Below are 6,596 nucleotides of genomic sequence, written 5' to 3' on the forward strand. Positions count from 1 at the left end.
TTACACACACACACACACACACACACACACACACACAAAAAGACGCTTGGGATGATGGATTAACAAGAACATTGAAATTCTGTGAAAAGTTTCAAATTGGAGCATACTGAATTTTCATCCTAGTCCAGCAGCTCTGCTGCTCACTTAAATACAGATGAATGAAGACCCCATTCGGGAAGACACCTGGCCAGCGGTCCAGAGCTGATGTAGGCCATGCTGGTGTATCTGCAAGCATGATGAAGAAACAAACATCCCACAAAAAACACCGGACCAGTGTGCGGCCGAGCAAACCTGTTTCCCAGCCCCGGAGGAACATCGTAGGCTGCAGGATTCAGCATGGGTGGAAAGAGGGGAATGGCCCCATCACCCAGTAGAAAGGAACTGTTCTGGACCAGGTGCCTGTAAATCCTCTGTATCTTATAAAATACGATGGATTTGACTGTATTTATGGACTAGAACTTAATAAAGATGAAAGAGTTTCTGCGCTTGAAGCCCTCCCTAATAGAGTTGCAACATCTCGAATCAGTGATGCACACCTAGCCGACACGATGATTGGCAAAGCAGTGGAGCACATGTTTGAGACGGAGGATGGCTCTAAAGACGAGTGGAGGGTAATGGTCTTAGCACGTGCTAATGAACACACGGTTTTACATCACCTATGAAAAAGATCCTGTCTTGTACATGTACCAGCTCTTCGATGATTACAAAGAAGGTGACCTTCGCATTATGCCCGATTCTAATGATTCACCTCCAGCAGAAAGGGAACCGGGAGAAGTTGTGGACAGCCTGGTAGGCAAACAAGTGGAATATGCCAAAGAAGATGACGCTAAAAGGACTGGCGTGGTCATTCATCAAGTAGAAGCCAAACCATCTATTTCATCAAGTTTCATGATGATTTCCATATTTATGTCTACGATTTGGTGAAAACATCCTAGATGTCATCACGAACTTTGCCAAATTTGTGGAACTATTAAATGTATAATTTGTAGACATAAAGACTTGATCGCTTTCCAGTTTAATGAAAGCTTAAATGTCCCTGTGCACCCACAATCTCTGCCAGCAGAACTGGTTTTGTTCTGAATAGTATAGATTTAGGTGAACACAAAGCATTTTGCGTAAGGAACTCCTTCCTCTTAAAAGAAGTCTATCTGTTTGGAAGGGACTTGCAGGCAAGTCCGGTAAAAGTTAAGCTAGTATCACAGTCATTTAAAACTGCAGTAGATCTTATCCACTTTCCCCTTCATGCTTAACACTCTTATTCTGCTGCCACAATGCAAGCATAGTTTGGTATTTTTGTTATTGCCTTTTTTTTGAGATATATATGTATCTATATCTACCTACCTATCTATATCTGTGTGTATACATATATAATGTATATGTACAAACAGATCTGTGTGTACACACACACGCACTTCATAGGCAGTCCTTTCTTTGTGGGTTGGAGTGGGGCTTACATAATTTTCTCCAGTTTAACAGGAGTGCTGACCCAAGCCATTTGTATTCAGTGTATTTAGTGTATTACTGCTGTTTATTCAAAATTAAATTTGGGCACAGGAAGCATATCGGGACATTCAGCTTGTTTTGAAAGTCAAGTTCAGAGCACCATTTCAGTCTGGAGGCTTTAAAGTGTAAATTCAAATATGAATCACCTGTGAACATTTAATGACCCACATTAGAATTTTACAAAACAGTTAGAAATCTGGGTAAAAGGCTGCCTTTAATTCTAAGCTTTGTACATTATTTGTTTACATTTTTATCATAAATACTTCTTTTTAAGCAAAGCCCAGGTACTTGGTCCACATAGTGTAATGCAGGTGTATTTTGGATGGCACGTTTGGTCCATTATTTGTACAAATTAGTAACCTGGATTTTAGCACATGGATTTAAAAGGCAACAGTATATCAGTGGTTTCTGTGTATTTGGTAAGTTCCTGGAAGAACATAGTGCTTTTATATTAGAAATGTAAGTTTAAGAACGGCGGTGTTGCCTTTTAACAAGTTCTCTGGGATACCTTTATTTTTATTACTATTATTACTGATATATGATTATGGTCAGAAGGCTTTTCCCCTCAAAGAATGACTAGACAAATAACAGCTTGAATTCCTGACACCTCTTGTGGTGCTGTATGTTCTTGCTCATGGCGTGCTGCTGATGTGGACTCATTGCATTTGGTAGATCTTGCCACATCAGGGTCAGTCACCTGCACTGGCTTGTGGGTGTGACTGACAGCAGCCCTTAGCCATTGAATCCTTTCCTGCAAGTTGTCCTTAACTAAAATAGAACTGCAAAAGTGGTTCGTTTAGAAGCAAAACGTCAGTCTATCACTTTGTTTTGGATGACCCCTGGCAGTTTGAAAGCTAGGGGAAAGATGGTTTGTGAAACCAGTCTTGTGGAGATTGAAAATCTTACCTCAGATTTGGGCAGAAGGCTTAAATGCATATGAATCTCAGCCAAACACCAGGTCTGTGTGACGTCTGTCATGGCTGTTCTTGATGTTAAGAGATTCTGTAGTTTCAAGGCTGCGCTATGCGAGGTCTGTGTGATGCCCATTTTCGCCTTCAGGAAGGCTGTGCCTTGTTGTGCTGGTGGGTGGTAACCTCGCGCACCATGTAAATACAGCACCCCCGTTCTCTCCAGCGTGCCCAGTGCCTCACCGAGGGCAGCCAGGGGTGAGCTTCTCCATGCAGTAGGTACCCAGGTCTTAGATGTTCCTCCTGTGCTTGAAACAAGTGTCATGCTACAGATCTGTCATCTGTTCTCCCGGTGGCTCTTGTAAGAGTTCCTGCATGTGAATCTCAAGGCTGAGCCGAGCTCCCTGTGCCCAAGTGGACACGTGTGGCCCAGAGAGGGAGTTGTCCAGCGTGCACTGCATGAACAGGACACAGTGACTTCAGACTGAAAAACAAAGTCCTTTGGAGGTATCCTGAGGGTTGGGGCAGCTGAAACATTTCTGGCATTACTTAATGACTCGCATTGTGGTTTTTCTGCAAGTACCTTTAGCAACTTTTAATACCGCGTGACCTCTCTAAATGAATGTGACGTGATTTATTGTCATCATTGTTCCATTTATTGCCTTTAGGGTTGAAGGAGGGGGAAGGGTTTTCTTGTTGTTGTTTTTCCTTTTTATTTCCCCATTCTTTTTTCTTTTGGTGGCTTAAACCACACTTCCTGATGCCGTGACTAACTCTGCTCCCCAGCCGAGTATTTCAGCCTTCGTCTAGGCTCATGTTTCAGATCTGCATGCATTGCTTGCATTTTCCTGGTATCGGAATGTTGGTTCCTTGTTCTAGGAATACAACATTAATTTCTAAAATTATCATGGGACTTGTGACAACACAAGACATGAAACTCTGTATAAAATGTATTGGCCTTTCTCACTGACCTGCTACAGTATTATTGTGTCGTGTGTGTGTGCGCGCGTGATGTCTGGGGGCCATGTAAAGCTTCAAAGGAAAACCTTTAAAGCAGACCATGCTTTTTTGCATGCTCTATTCTAAGTAGAATGTTCAATGTAACTAACTAAAATTGCATGTTAAATATATTTCGGTTTTTTCTTTTCTATCTTTGTTTTTATTTGTTTTCAGTTTCTGTATATTTGCTTAATTGTGCTGTTTTAGTAGTTGTAGGATAAAGATGCACTGGTGAAGCAAATGTAGTGCCAACAGGAGGTGATTTTCCAGTTGTGTATGTCCTGCAGCATTTGAAGGGACTGTGCATTCTTAAAACAATCACAGTTGCTTCTAAACCAGATTTCATTTCTATTATTGCTTTACGTGCCAAACCCCGAAATGCATTGGTCTTGAATCTCTGAACGCTGTGGACCCATTAGAAGACTGTTTTAATTGTCACAAATCGTAGTGCCTGAAAACATTCTTCAAGCTGTCTTAAAAAAAAAAAAAAAAGAAAAGAAAAGAAAGTTCTCCAAAGACATGACAGGAATTATTGTAACAGAAAATAATTACGGTCGAAATGTCTGTGGTTCCTTGGAAATGCTGCGCTTTTTGTATTTTCCATCATTAGTGCAGTTTGAACGAATGTGTATAGTTCCGAGGTCTTCGTGTTCGCATTTTAAAATTAGGTAAATGACCTCATCTTTCAAGCTTGAATTCATTTTTAATTTTAATTTTACTTTATACAATGTGTAGACAGTTCCCTGTTCTCTGCATTTAGAAGTATAAACAAAATAAATCTGTTAATGCTGTAATTTTTATAATTATGATGTAACTCTATCCTATCCTTAAAACATTTAAAACAAACCCTTTATGTGCAAAAATAAATAAATAAAAATTTTAAAAAATAAAAAGACCTTTGAAATCCAATTGCTTTGGGAAAGAATTACCTTTAAAGATATGTTTGTTCTATGCATTTCTATAATGATTGTTAGAAGAATCTTTTTAAAAATATAAAGTCTAATAACATTGGAGGTATTTTCCTTGATGGTAATAGAGAATACATCTGTTTCTCCAAGAAAAATTTAACTTGACTTTTGAAATAGCAAACAGAAGTCTTACTATAAGGCTTATTATTTAAGGTCCATGCAATGGGATCTGTGTTACCAAATCTTAACCAAAAAAAAAAAAAACAACAAAAAAATCAATCAACAAATTTTGAGTGAATGCCTTACTATGTTCTCAGCACTTTTTTAATATGCATTATGATAAAGAAAAGTGTAAACGTTCGTACGTAATCTTACTTAAATAGAACTGCTTAACACACACACAAAGTTAACGGCAGACAATTTTACATAATACACGTAAAGTGTCAAGCTGTTGAGTACAGAATACTGTATATACAGCATGAGAGGTTTTCAGTAGAAGAACTGGATGAAGACTGCAGTAAACAGAAAGGCTTGAAAGGACAAAGGCCGGTGGAGAGAACTGTGAAGAAAGCAACCTGAGTTAAGGCACAAGACAGGAATGGTTTTGGCGGGTGGCTGGTATGGTCAGATAATCCTGAACAGAGAGACGCGTGAGTGCCAGGGAAAGCCAGATAGAGTCAAAAAGTTCCTGGTGATGCGTTTTGTCCCTGCAATTTAACTGGGAAATGAGTCTCTCTAAGAATTTTAGGAGATTTAGAATCTATACATATTTTTCGGTCTGTATGCTCACAGTGGTGCTGGACAATGATTCTAAGACATACATTTCTTTTCCCCCACATTTAAACATCTCATAAGTTGAGAAGAATCTTATAATCAATTGTGTATCACAGATGGACAGCATTTTTTCCCTCTAAGTGGTACATAAAACAATGATGCATCTTAAAAATCAACCACCACCACGAATCTAGAGTGCTATGAAGTCATTAGAAAAAACGAATGAGTAAAGTCTTTTATGTTTAAAGTAGAACATAATCAATTCTCAATTCTACAAAAAACTGTCTGAACCTCTTGCTCACAAGGAACAGAAGAAACCTGAGGGTCTACAGTAGGAAGGCGCAGGAACAAGTCTAAATTGACTTTCTTAACACAGAAAGTGAAGATGAGTCCAAGCCAGAGAGACCAGAGGATATAAGGCAAATGCAGAAATAGTAAATTATTCGTCAGAGTACAAGCTGTAAAACCTAAATGCTGAGAGAGAGAAATGCCATTGAAAAGCAAGTTGAATTGTCCAGCAGAGTGCTAGAAAACACGGGGTAAAACCAGGGGCTGATGATAAAGAGGTTGTTTCCAAGTTTGTCAAGAGCAGTTAAGCCCTCAGGTCATCACTTGTACCAAGCAGACAGTTAACCCTCCTCTATGCTGGTAAAAAAAACAGAAGAGAAGTGAACGGGGAAAATAAGCTGGAGCAGTTCCAGCCTGGGGAACCAGAGGAGGGCAGGTGATAAGGCATGAAACTAAGAGCAGAGAAGTCAGTGAGAGCCACGGACTGGGAGACGATATTTGCAAAAGACATCTGATAAAGAATTGCTATCCAAAATATACAAAGAACTCTTAAAACTCAACAATAAGAAAATGAATAACCCGATTAAAAAATGGGCAAAAGATCTGGACACCTCACCAAAGAAGATATGCAGTAGTAAATAAGCATATGAAAAGATGCTCAACATCACATGTCATTAGGGAATTGAAAATTAAACGAGTTACCACTATACACCGGTTAGAATGGCCACACTCCAGAACACGGGCAACATCAAATCCTGATGAAGAAGTGGAGCAACAGGAACGCTCATTCACTGCTGGCAGGAATGCCTTTCAAAGTGGCTGCACCATTTTGCAGTTGAGCAGTTTCTGACAAAACTAAATGCTCTCTTGCCATATGATCTGGCAACCTTGCTATTTGGTGTTTACCCAAATAAGTTGAAAACTTATGTCCACATAAAAACTAGCACATGTATGTTTTATAGGAGCTTTATTCATAATTGCCAAAACGTGGAAGCAACCAAGTTATCCTTCAGTAGATGAATGGATAAGTAAACTGTGGTATCTCCAGACAATGCGATATTATTCAGCACTAAAAGGAAATGAGCTATCAAACGATGAAAAGACATGGAAGAAATTTAAATGCATATTATTAAGTAAAAGAAGCCAACTGAAAAGGATACATACTGTATGTATATGACAATCTGGAAAAGACAAAGCTATGGAGACAGTAAAAAGA

The 6,596-nt window shown here is 39.2% G+C and overlaps 1 pseudogene; it reads left to right on the forward strand.

The window, feature by feature from the left end:
• LOC111165095 (spindlin-1 pseudogene) lies at positions 1-2,316 on the forward strand (annotated as a pseudogene).
• The last annotated feature ends 4,280 nt before the right edge of the window (positions 2,317-6,596 follow it).

Source organism: Delphinapterus leucas, chromosome 12 (genome assembly GCF_059928025.1).
Source record: "Delphinapterus leucas isolate spDelLeu-1000000601 "Yukka" chromosome 12, BTC_Dleu_Yukka2, whole genome shotgun sequence".
NCBI classification, from domain to species: Eukaryota; Metazoa; Chordata; class Mammalia; order Artiodactyla; family Monodontidae; genus Delphinapterus; species Delphinapterus leucas.